General features: G+C 41.2%; 1 protein-coding gene across 2 annotated transcripts in view; it reads right to left on the reverse strand.

Moving 5' to 3' along the window:
* CCNA1 (cyclin A1) overlaps nucleotides 1-21,236 on the reverse strand; it is a 43,165-nt gene that overhangs the window by 15,819 nt on the left and 6,110 nt on the right. For both annotated transcript variants that reach the window (XM_030043209.2, XM_030043208.2), the window contains exon 2: nucleotides 6,756-6,882. The gene's annotated coding sequence lies outside the window, so the exon portion shown is untranslated. The remainder of the gene's footprint in view (nucleotides 1-6,755; nucleotides 6,883-21,236) is intronic.

A 21,236-nucleotide genomic window follows, 5' to 3' on the forward strand; every position in this document is an offset into this window, starting at 1 on the left:
TTTCTCGGGTTACAAATCACAGACAAGTTCTCAGAGTGCAGTATCTGGACATTAAAAGAACAGCTATTTATTATTTGTTGCTATCAGTTCTACTTGTTCGTGTTAGTAATTCAAATGGAATGGCTTGTATGCATATAAAGCAGATGAGTTTTGTATGCATGACTAGTTGGAGATCAGCTACCTGTAACAAAAATTGAGGCAAAATTTATAGCAACAGTAATCTTGGAAAATAGTTTTTTATCTTTGTTGTTTTGAAAAGTAGGTGCACTGGTCAACATCTGTAGTGTTGTGAAGGCAAAGGCTATTCATGAAGGCCTCAGCTCAGCAGAGTTCTGCAGTGCCGGTGTAAATGCTGTATGCTGGATCTTGACAGGGTGGTGACTTCTCTGGGACATTCCACATGCTAAAGTTCATACCGTAAAACTTTGTTACAGCTAAACTAAAGGATGTGAGCAGAACTGGTCACTGTAATTTTGTGAAGCCATTTTAATAGTTTTCTTAATAGAATAGCAGTTTGATATGGAATTTCCTTTTAGACTAATAATAGAAAGAAATAAAACACCAAAACTTTCAGATCTTATCTTTCAGTAATTTAACTTTTTTATGTTACAAGCGTTTATTTCAAATTGAATTGAAAATCTCTGTTGAAAGCAGGAACAATCGCTGAAAAAAAGCCATGCATGTTTTGGTTTTGGAGGGAATGATCAGAACGACAACTATTTATCAGAATGAATTGGGACAGGCAACGGTTGTTTTTCAGTTCGCTCTGCATGCAAGATTCAGCATTGCTGGACTCTGGCAATGGTTTTATCTACACTGGAAGAGAGGTTCTCCTCTGAACTCTATGCCTTACATATTAAGTACATGACTTCATGCCACCATGCAAGGGCGAAGGGAGACAGGTGCTTAGACAGAGGATGGCTTAACAGAGCCATTCCCCGGTGGTTTCATGTCCCTGGCACTCTTTCCCCTCTTTCCCCTAGAAGTCAGTGATAAGATTCATCAAAACTGAGATGAGCTCCTCAGACATCAGGCCATTAGCGTGGATTTCATAACCTGTGAAGCAAATAGGCCGTACTGTACTGATCACACCTGGAGCATGGCAGACTCGCTGTCTTCAAACTAAAGAAAAATACAAATATATGGCTGCTTGCAACAATGCAGTGTTCATCACGAATTTGTACCAGGATTATTAGCCTCATGGCCAGGAAGGTGTACTGAAAGAAGAAACAGAAGTAGCCAAACGCTTCCATTACTGGGAGAGTTCCTCTGCCTTTTTTCTTTGGTTTATGAGTTTTAATTGGAGTACTGTGTGGCTTCTCTATAATGTAATTTTAGTTGGCCCTTGATTATCTGAGTAAATTAGTTAATGATGCTTGCTCATTGCAATTACACTTTCCCATTGCAATTATCTGAATTCTGCTCTTTCAAGTCGTCTATAATGAATCTGTGTCCATAATTACAGCATATTGCTAATAAACATTTGTAGCAGATGTATGGTACAGCAATGCTTATGTACATACACAGCGGCTACCGTTTAATGTAGTTGAGCTCACACATTCTTATTGCTTACCGCATGCTTTGCTAGTGATAAATGATAGCCATTTTTCTCTACCACAGCCAAGAACAGAGATTAAAACTCTAGATACCAATCTGATCTCACAGGTCACAGCTTGTCTGTGTAACCTGTTTTATGTTATAACTGATAGCAGTAAAAGGTCTTTCATCAACCATGTTTATTTATGTCCATGATTCACAGTGATGATGATTTATAGAGCACCTGTAATTGCAAGTGTATACCTCTCATGAAAATGCAACACATAGCTGGAAAAAATGACCTTGTGGGAGGGAGAGATATTAAAAGTGTAGTGTGAATAAAAGAAATCCTAACAGTGTGAATAAAGAAATCTAAACAATAGGACAATCCAATTACTAAATAGAGAGCACATCTGTATGTAAGCAGTGGAGATGGGTAATTAGAAGGGGAAAATAGAGGAGTATAAAATTCAGCACATCTATTTTACATTGTTTGAAATTCAAAAAGATCTGTTCATGTAGTCATCTGTGCTCTTTGGCTTGCTAACATTCATCTTGGCTACATCTTGGAAAGCCAAGAAGCTTTGAGATCATAGAGTTTGAATTTCCAAATTCAATGTGGTGAAGAATAAGAACTCTATAATGTAGAAAACATGAATGGTGATTTTAATACAGAAAACCAATGTCTGCATGTAAAAAAGATGTTGAAAATGTAGCAAGGGATGCAGAACAGAATAAATGAAAAAAAAAAGCCTTACAGGAAGAGATTTAAGTATCTCAACATTTTACTAAGCAGAAGACTGAAAGATGACAGGATTGCATCAGGACTCCCATGGGAAGAAGATACTAAGCCTGAAAAGCCCATTTATTCTAGCAGTCACTGAGATAATAAGATGCAATGACAGGTACCTGAAAACAGTCAGATTCCAATTAGACATAAAGCAAATGTCTGTAACAATGAGACTGATCACCCATTACAGCAAACCCAAAGGGGAAAACAGGATGTCTTTCAACATATGCCTTTACTTAAGATATCCATTAGCTAAAAAATACATGTGCTACCAGACTGTATACTGGAGTAACTGGGGAAAAATTTTATGGTATGCTAATAGGTAGAAAGCCCAATGAGATGATCTAACAGACTTTTTGGCCTCTAAGATCAAAACAACTCTTATCTGAAAGTTCGTTCCAGTAGAGCTATATTTGGGCTATAGCATCACTGACTAGATGACCCCATAAGCTTTCACCTGCGTATTTACATTTACCTAATTCCCTACACTGGAAGCAGCTCTTTCCTCAGAAAACACAGTAAGAGAACCGCAACCTCTTTCCACCCTTCTTAGTCTGGACAGCCAAGAGGTCGGTGTCACGTTCTTCTGTCCTCCAGATGCTGCCGTCTCCCTGTTTCCATCATTCCCTACTTTCCACCCCAGAAGCCAACTGGCCCCTATTCTCAGGTAGTTAATAAGCACCCACAGGTTGTCTCTAAAGCCGGGGAAACCTTTGCCTCTGATACCCTCCTGAAAAGAGATAGGCATCTGAGAGGTGAAGGAACTAGAGCCATTGTAGAAGAGTCTTTATCTGTAAAACAGCCCAGGCCTTTAAGTATTCATGTGTTAGCCAGAAAAAAATAATTTCTGTTTATCTCTAGCTTACAGACTACCACTGTGGTACTGATAAGACAGTGAGAAATGAATGCCTTTCTCGAAATAGAATATACTATCAGAGGCAGTACTTACAGAACCCTGTTTCATATACGGAATTTAGGTTTCCTTTTAATGTCTAGCATATGTATTCAGACTTTCTTCTTTTATTTTTTATACTTGCTTAGTACCAAGAGAGTAGAAAATTTTTATCTTTTTACCAGCTTTTTAGGGTTTCAGATCTTATTTTTGGACAGCAATGCATGATACCCTTTAAGACCACTAACAATTTTCCTGGTGGTCCTTTTCCAGCAGACGGTTGTGCACTGCTGACAGCTTTATACCCGACTCTTGCATTGATCTCAGTTTGTGCCCGTTGCCACTTGTCCTGTCACTGGGCACCACTGAGAAGAGCCTGGCTCCCTCTTCTCCATTCCCTCCCATCACGTATTTATACACATTGATAAGGTCCCTCTGGGCCTTCTCTTCTCCAGGCGGAGCAGTCCCAGCTCTCTCAGCCTGTCCTGGTTTTGGCTGGGATAGAGTTAATTTTCTTCCTAGTAGCTGGTACAGTGTTATGTTTTGGGTTCAGTATGAGAAGAATGTTGATAACACACTGATGTTTTCAGTTGTTACTAAGTAGTGTTTAGACTAAGTCAAGGATTTTTCAGCTTCTCATGCCCAGCCAGCGAGAAGGCTGGAGGGGCACAAGGAGTTGGGAGGGGACACAGCCGGGACAGCTGACCCAAACTGGCCAAAGGGATATTCCATACCATGTGATGTCATGTCCAGTATATAAACTGGGGGCAGTGGGCCTGGGGGGATCGCTGCTCGGGAACTAACTGGGCATCGGTCGGTGAGTGGTGAGCAACTGCATTGTGCATCACTTGTTTTGTATATTCCAATTCTTTTATTACTATTATTGTAATTTTATTATTGTTGTTATTATTAGTTTCTTCCTTTCTGTTCTATTAAGCTGTTCTATCTCAACACACGAGTTTTACCTTTTTTTTCCCAATTCTGCCCCCATCCCACTGGGTGGGGGGAAGTGAGTGAGCAGCCGCGTGGTGCTTAGTTGCTGGCTGGGGTTAAGCCACAACACAGCCTTAAGCCACAACGCAGCATCTCCTCATCAGTCAGATGCTTCGGTCCCTTCATCATCTTCGTCGCCCTGTGCTGGACTCACTCCAGTAAAGCTGTATCTTGTACTGAGGCGCCCAGAACTGGACCAGGTGTGGCCTCACCAGTGCTGAGCAGAGAGGACGGATCACCTCCCTCAACCTGCTGGCGATGTTCTCCCTAATACAGCCCCGGGAGCCATTGCCTGCCTTTGCAGCAAGAGTGCATTGCTGTCTGCCAGGACCCCAAGGTCGTTCTCCGCCAAGCTCCTTTCCAACTGGTCAGCCCCCAGCATATGCTGGTGCCGGGGCTTGTTCCTCCCCAGGGGCAGGATTTGGCATTTCCCCTTACTGGACTGCATGAGGTTTCTGCCAGCCCATTTCTCCAGCCTGCTGAGGTCCCTCAAAGGGCAGCGCACCCATACGGTGTATCAGTCACTCCTCCCAGTTTCGTATTGTGCAAACTTGTAAGGGTGCACTCTTCCCCATCATCCGGGTCATTAATGAAGATGTTAAACGGGATTGGCCCCAGTATTGACCCCTGGGGTACACTGGTAGTGACTTCCCTCCATCTGGACTTTGTGCCACTGACTACTGTCCCTTCAGCCTGACATTTCAGCCAGTTTTCAATCCACGTCCCTGTCACCTTATCTAAGCCATACTTTGAATGTCATAAGACTTGCGATTCCTTGTATCTCCACAATAGATGGTGAGGGCTGCATTGGTATGGCATACGATACCATCCTCTCCCAGGATCAAGTTTTTAAACGCATCCTCTTATTTCCGTCCTAAGGCATTATAATGAACCTGTCTATGTAGTTCTTGGTACACAAGGGAATCTCAAAGCTTGAAATCAGTTGGATGCCTTCAAATCAAACTATATGAAAATGTTATAGTACAAAGTGGTAAAGGATTTCTAAGTATTGAACAGGGCACTTCGTAGTAGGGAGTAGTATGTTTCTTCAGAGCCAATAAATATATTTTTCATTCAATGGCTACATAAATATGCCTTCATTCAGAAAGTCAGCTTGAGAGCTTAAAATGTAAGGTAAAGCTCTCACAAGAATATGAAAATAGGTAAGAATAAGAATACGTGAATAGGTATATGACAGTCTTTCCAGCAGACCTGTGGTTCATCTAGTTGAACAGCCTACCTCAGGCAAGGACCAACACTTTATTATTCAGAAAAATATAAAATTCCTTTCATGTGCACATTGTGTGAAGACAGAAAGTGCTGCATCCTCATTGTATTCCAGATTTCTGGTCGTGATAGTGATCAGTGGCATATAAATCAGAGAAAATTTTCTTGTAGTCCAGATATGGAAAATGGAGTATGTCTTGCTTGAAAACTTCTCTTCTCTTGAAGACAAATTTGAAATTTATGTTCCGTTGCAAGAGAAGGTCACACCTCATTTTAAACTGGGGCCTAAAGACTGAAAAGCTGAGTCAACCTCAGGAGGTGCCTTTCTCCCTCCTTTGGCTATAGATGGAGACTATCTCAACAAGTTATGTGAGATGAACACAATCTCTTGTAATTATTTTGTATCTAGAAGCACATTAATGTCTAATTTTTTTCAAAGTCTAAAACTAAACTCTCAGTCTCTGATATCTGATGGCAATAAGTAATATATACTCTGTATTTAGAAATAATACTGTTATCAGTTTCCCATGTGTGGATGTTTTGAGCTCATTTCTGCTTATATTGACATGTCTAGTTTTGTCTTTGGCTTCAGCTGGAGTCTGTTCAAGCTTTTCATGCTCTTTATACATTTTTACAGGTCAAAGACTATGGCTGCTTTTTTCTAAAACCTAGGAAAAGGGCACTAATGGCTTGCCCTGTGTTCCCAGGAAGTCCAGTGTCCCTGGATTTTAACACGGCCAAAGATTTGGCAGTGTTTGGGCAGATTTTTCCCTCTAACACTTGATTAGTTAATGAAGTCAGGTTGCTTCTTACAAATACAATACTGACTTCTTTTAGACATTCACATTTAGCCACCCAAGGCTACTGCATCGTTACAAGAAATGTCAAAGTCGTGCCGGGAGTGCAATTAAGTATTCTTTATTTTTGTTTACTGCCATTAAAAAATTGTGCTCAAGATGTGCTCAGCCACAGGAAAAAAACCCCACCACCCTCTCAAAGTATTAATTACAGATTTTATTAAAAGCGTACATAAGACTTGAAGCGTAACCACATAAGATCACTGTTCTCTCACCCTAGGAGAAGGGAGGAAAAGGAATTCCAGTGGCAGGGAGCTTGGTTGCTTTTGACAAGAAGGGAAATGTAGACCTCCTAATTAACAATGCAGTTAAAGATGGGTGAGCAGCAAGTTGCCATACATAACCACAGGGAAAACTGTAACTACTGTAATCAAAAGAGTTATTTACCCAGTCAATAAAACCAGGCTGAAACAAATGACACAACGCCCTGCATAACTGTGGTCTGAGAATAGGAAGTTACCAAGGAACGTGGCTGCTGGTGGGGGGGTTCCCTCCTGGGTCCCGAGCAGCATGGGTACCGCGGGTGCTCAGCTGAAGGTGTCCTGCGTTGTACGCGCGGCGGTGGGCACCGAGCTTGGATCTCGTCTCTGCGAAACAAGAGGAAGACCAAAGAGAGAAGATCATGTCCGCACACTATGAATATCCAAAGGGAAACGACGGTCCAAAAACTCCCCAGCTATTGATCGTGGTCAACTTGCAGGCTACCGGGTGTTGAACTGGGCTGCACCGTTTGGGATTTTGTAATGAATCCCAGGAGATTTGTGTCTTCGTCTAACCATGACTGGAGACAAAATGAGGTTTTCTATTCACTGCAGCATTTATTGGGTCAGGACTTTAGTAAAGAGCTAGTGAGCCTTTTTCACAACCCTCACAGCCTCTTCCAGAGCACCCCAGAAAGGAATGAAAAGCACTTTTACAAATCTAAATCCAAAAGTGATTTGGCATGCATCAAAAAGCAAAATGATCCTATATAGACCTTGGCTGACATTTACTAGGATACCAGAAAATGCACCAGATTTAGAGCTCCCTGGCTTGCTCTGGACCACTCAGTGCTAAGTAACTTGATGTCAATGCCGAGTCCAGTGCTGTGTGCACAGTAAGGTGTAATCCATTGATAATGGTCACAGCTAACTGTGGGTTTGCTTTTTTTTCCCTGTCCATATTAAATTACCCAGAACATCTGCCATAGCCTCACATGATAGTCTGTAGGCTCAGGCCTACATTCTTGATCTCCTGAAGTCTTGATATCCCGTGGATCAGTGACAAAATGTGGTTAAAATAAAGCAATGGCTACATATTTGAGGAATACTGAATACTGTTGATTGGGGTACCAATTAAAATCTTAGTGCATATAAATTATTTCTTTCTTAGCTTCAGAAATACTAATATATTCAACCTTACAGCTGTACAGAGCCAGCTCCAGGTAATATGTGATCAGATTTTCTCGGACTCTTCGGTAGTCCTTCTGCAGATGAAGAGGGCTCTTATAAGGAGGAAGCAGTTGTGTGAGTCAGACTGCCAGGGTCAATAAGGATTTTCAGGACTTGGGCTGATATATCATAGCTTTCAGCTCTAAAACTGCCTTTTTTATTAGCTTTGATGTAATCTTCTCAACCTCTGCTAACAAGAAAGCCAGCCAATATTTTTTTGTATGATGGCAGCCAAAAAGAACAAGTAGCATAAAGGTGCATGTGGAATTGAAATGCTTTCCAGCTTTTGGATGTCTAAGAACCTGCGTCCACACTGAAGTCAGCTGCTTCGTTATTCAGACTGTCATTTCTACACGGCTCGTTGTGGACACAAAGGATCAGTTTCCAAGCAGATTCCCCATCAGGCAAGAGACTTCTGGTATTACTTGTGCACGCCCACCAGGTGTGAGTCATTGTGCTGATAGATCCTCATTCCTCTCTTGTTTTTACAGGTTTAGCAACTACCTTAAGTTACACCAATGCAAACAAGTCGAGGATGACACCTAGCAGATCTGACTGACCTCATTTTCTTGTCTGCGCAAGTGGAAGTGAAAGTAATCTATGGAAACAACTAGATTTATAGTTGAGAAAAAAGCATTGAAGGTAAATGAAAGATCTGACCCAGCTGGAAAATCTGCCTTTAAGTTCTTCAGTAAATTCTTCAGGTTTTTCACTTTCCTGGAAAACAACTGGGGGGCAATTTTCCCAGGCATCGGGGACAATGACGGGGCAATTTAAGTGTCTCACTATGCTCCCTGTGCCAGAAATTTGCATAGTGCTTGCCATAAAGGCTGTCCCCAGAGGCCAGGCTGCTAATGGGTGTTCAGTCAACGCAGCAGCCTGATCATACACCTTCGGCTACCAACTCGTAACGTGCCCCAGCAGCACACATCGCCTGCGTTTCTGAAGCATGGAGAAGATGTGGAGATCAGAGGGAAATGGGGGCAGCATGGGATCTGCGTAAAACCACAAGAATGGCTAGCAGGAGACAGTTCGAGCTGAGCTGGGTGTTCTGTTACTGTTATTTAAGCTTTCTGTAAAGCAAGCACTGGGTAAGAGACGACTTCGACTTCGTGCAATGCACATAGCCTGTAACTGAAGCATACTGGCTGGCAATGGCACCTGCTCACAGCACACATCAATCTCGCCTGTAAGTACCTCCATCATTTCAGAACACAGTAACAGTTGTCTCCTAAAAGTATATTATTTTGTTGAGTGATGAATGGCATTGTGAAATATTACCTATAATCAGCACCCTTTATTGCAAAGCTCATTAAATTCCTGACAAATCTAGTGTTGACAGCACTTTAATTTTGTTTTATTGCCTCATTTTATCTCACCAATTTCTGTCTCTGGTTTACAGTTAATAATGAAAGACAGCAGAACTGCACTGTGCTTGAGAATCAGAAAAATAAGTATTCATCTTTTTAGAAGCCCCTGATTTAGGCCACAGGAACAGCGGGTACTAGACAATGAACGCATTGAGAAGGTGATTAAAGTTTAATAAAACTGTCAAGCGAAATAAACCAATCTCCTTGCAAAACATTCTGTTTGCCAGGTGCTTGGATTTTAGCTGTTAAAAAATTGTCCTTCAACAGTCTGTTTAAATGTGCAGCAGACTAATGTTGTGACTGCCAAGTCACAATTCATTTTTTTGCATGATCTGTTCAGACTTGGTAATAAAGACGACTGCTAAAATGACACATTCAGAAGCCACTGTAGCAAGTGCTATATAGAGTAAATGCACTATTAGTTAATGAATTGCTACAAACATATTCCTGTCTTTTACTGTCTTAAGTTAGGCTTTGGAGCCTGGTCTTTCACCACTGTCTTCACAGAAGAGGGTCTGATTCTCCGCCCAGCTGGTCATCTGCAACTGTCCAAACTGTGTATCTGCTACCAATCTGATGTGACAGAACTTTCCAGCATTTTTTCAATATGCACATGCTTATACAAAATCCAAGGCAGTGAGAAATCAAACACATACATCCACATATAAAATCTATAGTCCCTATAGCCACCTGGAACAGCCTTTCACCTAAGTTCAGCACAGAACTCTATTAAACTGTAAAAATTGCTCGTTATTAGTGGATTACTAATTATTAATTGACTTGCTATGCAGTACGTCAGGTAACATTTCAAGAAATTTTTTACCAGTTGTATTCTCTGTAGAGCTGTAGGTGAGTTAATACAGAGTGATTCATAAGTGACGTGTTCCTGCGATTCTGCCCAGTGTGTCAGTGTGGGTACCGTATGTCAAACCGTGTTCTCCAGATGCCTCTCTGAAGAAAACAGGTCAAACGACAAATTGAGTTTCTTGAAGGCCGGGATGGTCCCGAGGGATTCACGATTACTTTAATGAGAACATCACCTTGCCTCTCACAAGGTTTTGCAGTGCAGAGCGCGTCGGCTCCCTGACTCAGAGGCAGCCCTGACTGACGGGAGAGAGAGACCTCCAATAATGAGGAAACCATTACACCTGGCGCTGCCCTGAGTTAAAAAGGCAGCCTGGCTCTCAGGAAGACAAGTTTTTCTCGGGCCACTTTGGAAACGCTAAGTGGCCTCAAGAGGGGAGAAGTGTCCCACTGAACAAACCTGTCTGTGCAGCTCCCAGCAGAGCAGGCTCCTGCTTTTCTCAGATATCAGAGGCACCAGAAATACCCACCCAGGCAGGTGCTCGCTGCATAGGAAATTAAAAGAAGGGCTTAAAGCTAAATCTACAATGGCTTCTGTATCACAGTGCTATCTGAGATATCCTGTCCTCTCCCTTCATTCCTCCCAATGATTGTTATTCCTCACACTTGCAACTGATTTTAAATTGTATTGCAAGGCTCTTGGGAGGAGGCTGAATGTCTCTGTGTGTTCATATTAGCTCAGCTCTGTGTGTGAATTTTGTTCCAGGTGCAGGTACTGCTAGGGCTAGTACGGTAATACACACACCTATATATGTGTATATATATATACATGCACATATAAAACAGCTCTCTTAATAGGACAGCATTAACTTCCATTGCAAAATTCTTGTTCAAAATTCATGTTCGAAACAAAGATAGCAAAAACATGCAAAATTAAAAGATCACATGCATGTCAGCAAAGCTTGCATTTTTAACTTTCCCATACTTTCTCTGTGCTTGTGACAATATGTGCGAATTTATACAAAGCTTTAATTAATACTGGGAGTTGAGAACTGGAGAGCTTTATGAAAACAGCCATTTACAATTTTATCTGGAGGCTCCTAAAGATAATGAGATAAACCTCATATTTTTTCTTCCTCTGCATTTGGCTTTTCAATAATACTGCCAACATATACTGTACCATGTACAGCATTATCTGTAGAAAGGCACTGCAAAGTAAGATCATAAGAAAAATAAGATAGCTATATTTAAGGAAAAATAAATCTGTTTCTTTATGCTTTTGACAATGGTTTTGAAAAGAGTGTATTTTGAAATTATGTAGAAAAGAGTGTGCATAGACTCTGGGTAAGGAAAATGCATGACTTTTTCAGGGAACAAAAATCACCCTTTGTAGCAAGATCCACATTAACCAATATGCCTGGCATTCAGTGGAATGTATTGCCAAAGAGTCTCACTGAGGGGGAGCCCTGCTACCTGGAGGGGGGCTACCAGTGAGCTCCATTCCCCCACTCTCGCATTAATAAAACCCTGAGGTTTGAATCTGCTGCCTGATAGTATACATCAGCATTGTGCCAATATTCTTTCTTCTCTTATGGCTCGACCGAAAAAAAGTCCCACCAAAAACCCAAGAAGAAGGGATACTGAGATAAAATAAGTATTTTCAGGGTTTTGCATTTATTTTATTCTGTAACAAAGGAAATGTTTTGTCTGAGGGCTTGTTTTAGGACCATTGAAAAGCATGGGAAATGACAGCCTGGGTTCACCAGATTGTTAGTGCTGGTGGTAACAATGCTCAGGTAATAAGCGTCCCAAGCTAAGATGGGGGAGACTGCATGTCAGATGCCTCCTTGATGAAGAGGATGCGAACCCTGCCTCCTTTCTGTGCTCTAATCACCATATAGGCTGCTCTCAGCCACCCCAGCTCCAAAGCAGTGGTCAGGGCAGACCTTTATAAGAATGTCTGCAAGTAGAAAAATTAAAGTGTAAATAGCCTATGACATCGGATAATGTAGTCACTTTGTTTTTTGAGTAGAGGGAAAAATACTTTTCTTGAGAAGGAACTTCAGTCTAATCATCTGGACCACCAAGGGTTCCACACTCACTTTGATTTCTGTACATTAAACATCTCGTTGTGAAAAAGCTGTATTTAGCAAAAGTTGAGATTTTTGTGCTCGGAGTGCTGTCTAGAACAGGAGTGGTCACCCTTTAACGCTTGGTCTGCATTGTCTCATGAGCCTAGAACAGTCCTCAGGCAGGAGATGGGTCTCCCCATGGGGCAGAGAGTGCTGAGGGATTATTTGAATTCACCACGGTGGGAAAAAGCACACCGGCATGTGCTGCTAAGGCTGCCATCACCAACTTGCCCAGGGTAACCTCATCCTGCAAAAATGAAATGCTGGGACCGTGGGAGAGCTGCTGCCTGCAAAGTGCTCCCAAAGCTCAGTGGAGATGCTGTACACAGTTGGCAGGGTCAGGATCTTTTGGCTACCCATGATCTTGAACAATTCGTCACTGCTACCTTTTCCACTGAGAAGTAGATGTTCTGGATAGAAAGGTATATGAATCATGGCAGACGGTAATTTTCTCCTGCAAATCTTTTGATGCTGCCTTGCCAGGAGGATGAAGCAAACCATCCTGACATCATGTTCGCTCCCTACATTGGTTCAACACACCCCCTTAATCCACAAACTCACGCACCCGGCATTCTCAGACCGACTTTTCTTGATTTGAAGGAAGATGGAGGATGCCATCTCTCCCTCTTGTGCTTTTATCACTGTTGGAACAAAGGTTTTTATTCTTGTTATCTCCCTCTGGTGAGCAATAAAAGATAAACCACAGGACTTACTTACAGATTCAAAGAAAAGCTGAGAGATGTAACTAAAGAAGAAAAACAAAGAGCCGGCTGCTGCTGGGCACTGCAGGTAGGCAAAGCTGGCAGGGTGCCCCATGGCACGTCCTCTGTGCCTAATGGCTGCAGGTAAGGTGAGAGGAAGAGTAGCAAAAAGATTACAAGGATGTTTCTCTCCAGTGCCCTTTGGTCTTTGTTTTAGCATTTGCCAGGCACCTTCTGTGCTGCAGAGATCTATATCTAGATTTTAAAAAAAATCTGTAACTTCTTTTTTTTATTTTAAAAAAATGTTTTCGCTCAGTCTATTTCAAGAAATTGTTACTGCACCTGAAGCTCTGTATAGATTTTAGCCCTACTGCTTTAAGATCCAAAATACCTGGTCTTCTAACCTGCAGTGTCTTCTACTAAGAGACTGCAACATCTTTGTAATTCCAATAGCGTAGTACAACAGTGGCGGCCACACGTTTCTTCAGTTACACAGCTAGTTGTAGCACTGCTGATATTAGCTACCAAGAGAGCTTCGAGCTGATGTGCAGTCATGCTAATTAGGACTAGTGTACACATCAACTTGTAGAAACTCATACCAAAAACAAATACACGGGAGGCCACTCTCTTCCACTGGTAACAGCTTCTCTAAGAAGTCTTTCATAAATGATTGTTTATCAAGAGCCGCCTCCTCTATGCATCTATTGACATTTGTGTATTGAACAACATAGAATATTTATATGCAGCTTCCAGCTGACACTAGTCTCAGAAGTGAAGAGCAGATGAGTAATGCATATTGTTTCTTTACTGGCTGTCTCCAAATTATAAACCGAGTGTTTGTCCAGTTTTAATTAGAAAACGGTAAACTGACAGGATTTGATTTCATTTCCAAGAATACAGGACACTATTTCTTGGAACGAATTTAATTTATTAACTTGTGAATTGTTTGTAAAGGTGATGTATGTCAGGAGTACTAAGGCATTACTAATGGTTTTCTGGCTTAGAATTTGCTTGAAGGACAGACAAGCAAATTCAAGGTGATTGCTATGCGCAATTTAAGCTGTAATGCAGCCTCTTAATAAGAGTTTATATCCACTCAGTGCAATGATGACTGCTGAGAAAGATAACACTGACACATCTAGAAAACTAAAGCAACAGAAAAAGATGGTATCGTCACATTATTCATTATTATTATTATGCCTTTTTCTAAAGGAACCAAACCAGGAAAAACAAGATAGAGAGAAGCAGGGTTTCAAAATCATTTTTGGCAATGATAATAACATATTTATATAGGACGTCTCATTCAAGAGAGCTTTTCACCCAGAGATTTTAATTAATTGCATACACCAGACAAAGGAATCACAGAAACTCGGCCATTTCTGAGGAAGAGCCCAGAGCGATTCTACAGCAAAGATAAAGGATGAGCTGTGAAAGCCAGCTTCTCCAGCCGATAGGCAGGACTTGCTGCTCACACTGGCTCAAAACCGCAGGGTCAGTGCAGGCAGCGGGAGGTGCCACAGGGGGAGGCTGAGAAATGCAAGGACTTCGTACGGCGGTCTTGGCAGGGGCGAAGCAAGACGGAGTTTGCCAGTTCTCAAGCAACTGCTGCCGGAGGACCTCCCGCAGCACGTGCCTGCCCCCGGATCCCGGCGGCGCAGCCCGTGTCCCCTTCTGCACCAAGCTGGGCTGGAGCATCCCTGTCCCCGGCTGCCCGGCCGGGGCTCCTCCACCAGCCCTCGTGCCACCCGGAGCTCTCATGCCTGCCAGCACTGCTGCCGACAGCCCGGCTGCTCTCGGCACAGCCGGCGTCCACATCACCAGGGCGTCATCGCTGCAGACGCACAACAGTTACGACCGAGGTACCGCCTTCCTGCGGGTTTCCAAATTAATTGGTCCTTACTGTCGCTCGTGGAAGAAATGCGGAGTCTTCGACAACGAGCAGGCAGTGCCGGAGTGCCTGCCTGAACCTCCCCACCGCTCCAGGACTTTCTCCAAGTCCAGCTCTCAGCTCCCACAGCAGCTCTGCCCAGGAGAGCCAGGCAGCCAGGCATCGGCTCCTCGTGCACAGGCCACCTGTTACAGCTGTGGGCAGCCAGCAAACCTGGAGACATTTCGTTCCTCCCAAATTCTTGACCATGAGGACATTCTCATCTGACAGTTTTAGGAATGCTGATGTTTTAAAAGAGCAGCAAAAGTTGTGCTTTAAAAGGCTACAGCCCCAGATCAGCCTAGCTGCTAAAATATATACACAACGATTGACAGAGCCAAATTATTGATTCCTTAGGGAACAGTTACTCTACAGGGAAACTGCAGAAGTTGGTAGTTTTATTTAATACTGTGCATGCTGGTGCACATCTTTGCAACTGCTTTGCAGTTATGGTGCACCGGGGGCATTAGCCCATGTCAGTTCCAGCCCTCAAGGAGTGAGAAAGGAGGACCAAAACACCTGCAGAAAAAAAGCAACTGCATGAGAGACATGGGTTCAGCTTCTGCAGCTGGGGATATCCTCACCCCTTCAGGTTTCTGAAAGATTGGGAAGCCTCATTCTCTTCTCTTTTGGGTCCCCACACAAGACCCTTCATGTGCAGAGGATCCCTTTCCAGGAGTCAGTGCAAGAATACAGCCTGGTGGCTCTGCACACCTTCTTCTTTCTATCTGGAGATTGAAATCACTTTGTTTTCAAGCGCTTCACAGCAGACTTGGGTATTGTACATGCCTCACAGTGAGATGCTTCCTGGGTTGTATAGAAATCCAATCACAGAATACAAACCAGGCCTTGGACATATGTCCTTTTCTGCTTCCAGCTTAAGAGCTCCTGGCCCTCACCAACTCCAGACACTATTGCTGATCCTTGGCTGTTGCACAAGGAGCATCATTTGCACTGGCCCGCAGCTGGTGGCAGTAAGCACTGCACCATGCTTTGCACTTCAGGAACACACATGGCAACAGCCTTTATAACAGTAAGCACCTGTAATAGTGGGAAAGTGGTGGGATTATCTTACTGATTCTGAGGATAGTATTCAATAATTTTACTAACAATTATTTTATTCACAAGGCTCTATGACATTTAGACTGTGTTTTCTAAGTAAAATGTTTGTTTCAAGAGTGTGTCCATGAAGTAAAACTATCCATTATGAGTTAAGGCTTAAATGGTATATTATAGTAAGATAATGATCTAGGTTTTTCTGCAGCTAATGACAGAATTAGTCCAAGGAACTTCTGGATCATCTTTGGTCTGATGTGGGTATTTCCAGCATAATTGGCCAATCTGATATAATTATACCACCTGGCTGCCTGAGGTACTTTAGATTGACCAAGATTGACAATGGACACTTGTTGGCCTATTGCTCTTAATAATATAAACCTTCCCATTACCCCATCAAGTTTGTAAAGTTTTCCTGCTTTACAGTCAGAAAGAGTATGTAAGCACTAGGTTGGAGTGGGCTCTTCTCCCCTCCAGAGCCCTTACCGTAGCACAGAATTGCTGTTGCCTTGCCCAGGTAGTACAACACCCCGACTATCACTGAACTGCTAGTAAAGCATTTCAGTTTTCCATACCTATATTGTACTGCTTCAATCACACATTGTCTTATATTTCCTCCTTATATGTGATATCAGTCTGCTAGCTTGTTCATGTTAGCTTCTTCTCTTTGTCCATCAGTCTCTCAAACTTTGGTTCATGACTTGTCATGTTAGTGTCACAGTTTTGTTATATCTTAATACACTGCTCTTTGAGTGTATTTAATGAATAGGATCTAGGATTTAATTAATCTAGGATCATTCATAGGTCTTGACATTAGATGCTATTATACAGCGTAGGGTCGTCAGTGCTGGCTCACAAGTGAGCAGAATTACTTTCAGTAAGGTTGCAAGAGGCAAGAATGGTTTTAGGAGGGAGCATTCCCTGCATGTATTTAGGGAGTTGCAGTATCTGCCATACTTGTTGCTTTACATGAGCTTTCTTTTTTTTTTATTACTGAATCTTAATCTCTTTCCAGATCTTTTTGGCTATAATCCTTTCCAGAAGAGAATTAAAGATGGGGCAATAGTTGACAACACTGGAGAATGCTGCTTTTACCATAAGTGCAAAAGCTGAGGCAGAAAGGTCTAATATAAGAAAATGAGAGCACTATGTTTCAGAGGTGATATAAGCTCTCTTTAAGTATTTCAGACTAGACCAGACAAAGAACTAGAAGTTGTCTCATCTCTGATGCATATAATGCTGTTAAGACAGAATTCAGTTCAATAGGGATTAACTCAAATTTAGGTTGCATTTGGCACCTTAATTTCAGTTGAAAAGCATTTTTTATACACTCACTGTTTTCACGCCTCCCAGATAAATATGACTACAGGAACTACTACTTTTTTAAAAGCTTCAAACAAAACAAGAGAACTGTATAAGCCACTTAACTACCCATCCTTGAAGCCAGGAGAACAACGTTCTGCTCTTGAATATCTATATTTTTACTCAGACAGCTTTTAAAAATACTTATAAAATTTATGCAGTAGATAAGAACAGTGGAACAAGTTCCACTTGAGTAAATATGTGTTGAATATTTATTGAGCTTAAAGCATTTTACAAGTAAAAACAAGTCAGAGAGAAAAAATATCTTCAAATATGTGTTCTCTTTAAATCAGAACAAAGTAATCATTTGAACAGTCCAAGATGCAACTCGGCATTTTGTGAGGAAAGCTAATTTACCTTTTGCCGTTACAGCTGATAGCATGTGGAGTTGTTATTTTCCTGGATGATGCAAGCCACCATCCTCCAAATGTATGTGCTTCCCTATGCACAGACGTGTACCTTCCTCACAGCACCTTAGTTTTGCAGAGCCGCTGTTCTCAGCAAAGAACGGCAATCTCTGTCCTATTGCTTATTGTTAGCTTAGACTAACAAAAGAAATTAACTACTAACTACTACACACCTGGGAAATAGCTAAGAGGGTGTATTTTAGATCCTTAGGGTGCTGGTGGTGCCCCATTTTCTCAGGCAGCAAGGCTATTTTAACAAGTTCCCCACCTCTATGCTGCAGTTCATCATCCCATCAGGTCTGCAGATGTGACTGTGATGGGCACCTACCATGAACTGCATCAGTGGCATTAAAAACCTGCCAAATCAAAGAAAAAGAAACAGTTCTTCATGGGTTGGTTTGCTGGTTGGTTTTTAAACCAGGATGATTTGACTGTTAAGGCAATTACTTCCCCAACCTCTCTGCTTTCCACTAGTACACAGACAGCATGAATTCCTGAGCTTTTGAAGGGTGAAATGAATATTAGTTCATTTGATTTGCAAGAGGGAAAGTGAAAGGGTATTTTGGTCCTACAAGTACAGACTTCAAACCAGGTTAATTCCCTAATAACACATATCGAGACCTCTGCACATAAAGATTTAGATTTAATTATGCTGTACATTATGTTTTCTTAAATATTTTAATAAATAAATAAATAAAATTTGAGGGTAATAAAAGAATTGTACTGGAATATAATAATGTCTCAGACACTGAGGGAATAACAGGTATGAAAAACTTCCCATAAAAATGTAATCCTTGGGATATAACCTTGTCACTTGCATTTCAATATCATACAGACACTTTATCCAGTAGGTTAAAGAGTTCTCAGTGCTAGTTATTGGGACTTGTTTGTGTTAAATTAGCCCCAGAAGGGTTTTCCTTGTAATCCCTGTATAAAAAGGAAAGATATGAAATATTTCAATTACAATAATGTTGAAGTCTAATATAAATTCTAGAAAATTAAAAAATACCTATTTCATTTCAGGAGAGTTTCACGTTCATAAATTTAATACATATTTCTCCTTCACTCAAGAAGATTGAACGAAGAAAACAGTCATTTTGCTGTAATTTATTTATACAATGTTGGAACAACAAGCCAACACTTGTACTAAGTAATTTACCTAGGGAATTACCTAAAGAAAATAACAAAGAAGCTTTTGTTTAAAGTTCAACATTTATACATGCTTCAGGTATTTAAGTATTATTGTGATTGCCAAGCTGGAAGGACCATGAGATATCTCTGAGTAAAGGATGCAGCCCTGTAACCTAGGAAAGAGGGATTAGCATAAGGACAGAATGGTTAATGGGTCACAAATTCTCTAGACACTTGGACAAAACCCTACACATGTTGGTCCATTTATAGCAGGTCAGTCCATAACATTAAGGATGTACTCAGGTGTCTGTATCATCACAGTCTCATTTTTCTCTATGTTTTGGCAAATTTTAAAATAAATTCAATCATATTGATAAGTATGATAAGTATTACCTAGCACATTTACCTGTATATTCAAGGCCAAGGCTTTGCACTGAGCTCCCTATCTAAGTATCGATAAGTGAGCTGTGAACTTTCAGGTGACTTTTTCATTCAGCTTTTATAGGTTCCAATGATGAGATTTAATGAACTATTGACCTTTGCTCTATATTATACAGCTTTTGTTTATGAGATTTACTGACCTTTGGTTGATGTTACACATCTGCAAAAACTTTGGAGCTTCGTTTCAGGTTCTGATGGCAGCTTTCCTCCACTGACCTAATAAATATAAAAAAACATTCCTATAAACTAAAAAGCACAGGTGTTGGATCTACAGAAATAAAGAAAATTCAGAAAGCTTTTAGTCTATAGGTTAGCCAGCAAGGCAGTCAGAACAGGGCTGTAAGACCAGAATTGCTGAATAGAAATACAATGGTGCATTTTTGCTAATAAAATCATGCTCAGACTTTACATTATGATTTCAAGTAAATATGTCCATAGTATAACCTCCAGTGTTATGCAGAAATACTGAAAATAGGTTTAAGCATCTCTGTCCTATCCTATAGTCTGCAGTATAGACAGACGCTGAGCAAAACCTTATTTTCACTGCAGTATTATTTGATTTCAGGCTGACACCTCTGCACACTACATAGTTACCCTGCTTTGCTTTCTGCAGTTCAGTCCATAAACTAGAGATAAGAAAGTACAGAGAGCAGCAGAAAAGGTTCTCTCAATGGTACCTCCAAGGACAGTGAGCTGAAATTCATAAATAATTGAACTGAGATAGCAGAGTTAAACTCAGCCCTGTTTTAATGCTGAGGCCACAGCAACAGCTTACCAGAAAAGACAATATGCCCACATCACCCTGGCAATGCCAGGATCTCCCTTGCCCTCCAGATCAGGTCAGCACAATCCTAAAGGCTCCTATGACTAGTGTCACCGTTGAAGTGGTGGCTAGCACCTGAGGAAAGCCACTCCTGTCAGCTCTCCCTCTTCTTTTGTCCTGCCAGGGAACCAGCCTGTCTGACATGTAGTCCCCATCCATCCTGTCCCCATGGACCATTTAAAAGTATGTAGTAGAGCTGATTTTCAGAAGGCATCAGAACACTCTAATTTACTCTTTAAATTACTTTAGTTTAAGGTTGAATGTGGCTCTGAACAGTCCCATGGCTTTCTTGGAGTTCTCGTCTGTATGCCACCTTTAGTCTCCTGCAGAGAAGGCAAGTCCTTCCAGCGCACGAGCTTCTCGGTTGTTCTCTACTTCTATGCAACCCTCAGCACAGGAATGTCATGGATAGGGGTATTCTAGGAAATACTGCCTCACTAGTAAATGAATATATAACTTTACATACATTTAGAGACAATTGTAAGCAGTTAACAGTGAAATCAGTAATAATAGACTCAGAATAATTTAGGTTGGAAAAGACCTTTAAGATCATCGAGTCCAACTGTAAACCTAACACTGCCAAGTCCACCACTAAACCATGTCCCTAAGTGCCACAAGGCATGAGGTGGTGGGCTTCTGCTTGGTAAAGATAGGTAAGGCTTGGCGGGATAGACAGAAGGAGCTTACTGGACATTCAGAAAGACTTTACTGAATAACTATTTTGTTATATATTTGAAAGGAAGAAAATTTGTATATCATCAAAACAAGCTGCTTGTAGCATTTCATGATACTATCATAAACATGTTTCCCTCTAATGCTGTTTAAAGTAGCTTCTTGGGTTTTGAAGCTGGAATCTGTTTCCCTATTCATTGTGTTTACAGACTAGCCTATTATTGTAGACATATTCAATAGCTTGTGCATTTTACTGTACTTTAATTGCTTTTGTAATGAAATAAATTAGGTTTGGGAGGTTTTCTACTGAAGAAATAAGTACAAGGTAATTTTAAGAATGATTCAAGGCCTGCTGAGTCAATGGCAAAGATGCATTAATATTGCCTCAAATTTTAAGGAAATGGAGTATGTATGTAAAAAGAGTGTTTTTATTTTATTTTATTGCAGTATCTTATTTACAAAATTCTTGAATAAAAAGAATCATATCTAATAATATATTAGCCTGTTTTGAAAGTTGTAGACACATAATCGGGTTTTTATCTTTTTAGATAAACAGGGAAATACTACATTTCATACTCATTATCTGTAGGGCCAAATTATGCATCTTTGATTTAGACACCTAAATGAAATGGTCAGATTTTCAGATGTATTAGGTATTCAGACATTCTTACGCTGCACATTTCAA

The sequence above is a fragment of the Aquila chrysaetos genome, chromosome 19 (genome assembly GCF_900496995.4).
Source record: "Aquila chrysaetos chrysaetos chromosome 19, bAquChr1.4, whole genome shotgun sequence".
Lineage (NCBI taxonomy): Eukaryota > Metazoa > Chordata > Aves > Accipitriformes > Accipitridae > Aquila > Aquila chrysaetos.